We start from the raw sequence: 1,396 nt of genomic DNA, 5'->3' as shown, positions 1-1,396 counted from the left end.
GCCGTGATCGTCTAGTGGTTAGGACATTGCGTTGTGGCCGCAATAACCCAGGTTCGAATCCTGGTCACGGCAGAAGTGATAACCTTTTTTAATAATTTGTGTTATCTACATTTTTATGATTAATTATAGGAAATTTAATGCATGGACATATAGCTATTATATCTTTAAAATACAGTGTTCTAAATCATTACGTTTGTAAGTTACATGCGATTTCAGGCGAATTCTTTAAATCGTGTGCAAAGTAACCCCGTCTTACGGTACATCAAAAATTATCTAAAACTAATTTATGCTAATTTATTAAGACGTTGGGTATAACAAACGAAGAAATTTGTTTCATATTTTTGGTCATATTTAAAACTGTTTTGATCAGTATATACATGCCCAATGGATGTCGAGAGTTGACTCAATTGTACTTTTAATATCTAATGATTTTCACTACTGCAATCACTATTATTATTATTATTATTATTATTATTATTATTATTATTATTATTATTATTATTATTATTATTATTATTATTATTATTATTATTATTATTATGTAACGAAAATAAATGAAATAATATATAAGATTTAGAGACCAAACCATCCAGTACTTACGAAACATAAATTTACTAACAGATACTTCTAGTTACCTTCCCTTTTTACGTTTCAGAAATCTGTGAGTGCAGAATACGGGATGTTGATTATGGAGTATTAAAATTTATGTGTCACAATAGAATAATTATAATTCATTAATAGTTTTCTTTTATAAGTATTAGGCCTAATAGTCTACTTTTGAAATTTCCAAAGCATATTTTTTCTATTAATTAGTTTACTAAACCTCACGGGGCGTGAAGTAGTATCCAGTCTACTGAAGAAAAAATATTTAAAGAGGTAGAAAATCTTGCAGAGAATTGCAACAAAATGAGGTAGTTTTAACATGAGTTTCAAACATTATTATTATTGCCGGTATTATTTTACAGTAAATTTTATTGAATTCACATACGAATTTAGTCAAAAGGTCTTCAAAATTTAATGAATACCATATTCTACTGTACACTAGACACAGGGGTGGATCCAGGACCGACTTCTGGGGGGGGGCGATGGGTTGTCATACTGCTACTTTTAAGGGCTCCAAACTTTTGAATGGGTTTTATTTATATATATAAAGTAAGAAAGTTTCGTCTTCTGGGGAGACGATCGAACCGATCGCCCCCCCCCCCCCCCTGGATCCGAGCCTGACTAGACAATTACGCATGTCTCTGCAAAGATCAGTTACAAAATGCATCCTTTACTGTTGTAATTCTCTACAAGAATCAACGACGAACCTTTTGTATTGCAGTTTCCTGCAAAAATCCACTACAAAATTCATGCTCTTCTATTGTAACTCTGCAAAAATCAGCCATAGGATTCA

The 1,396-nt window shown here is 31.7% G+C and overlaps 1 non-coding gene across 1 annotated transcript; it reads left to right on the top strand.

The window, feature by feature from the left end:
• On the top strand, nucleotides 1-72 carry TRNAH-GUG (transfer RNA histidin (anticodon GUG)). Its single transcript has one exon. It is a non-coding gene; the product is annotated as a tRNA-His (tRNA).
• Nucleotides 73-1,396: the final 1,324 nt, after the last annotated feature.

The sequence above is a fragment of the Thermobia domestica genome, chromosome 9, assembly GCF_964235325.1.
Source record: "Thermobia domestica chromosome 9, izTheDome1.hap1.1, whole genome shotgun sequence".
In the NCBI taxonomy this organism is placed as follows: domain Eukaryota; kingdom Metazoa; phylum Arthropoda; class Insecta; order Zygentoma; family Lepismatidae; genus Thermobia; species Thermobia domestica.
Note: the sequence above shows the minus strand (reverse complement) of the source record. Positions and strands in the feature narration are given on the sequence as shown.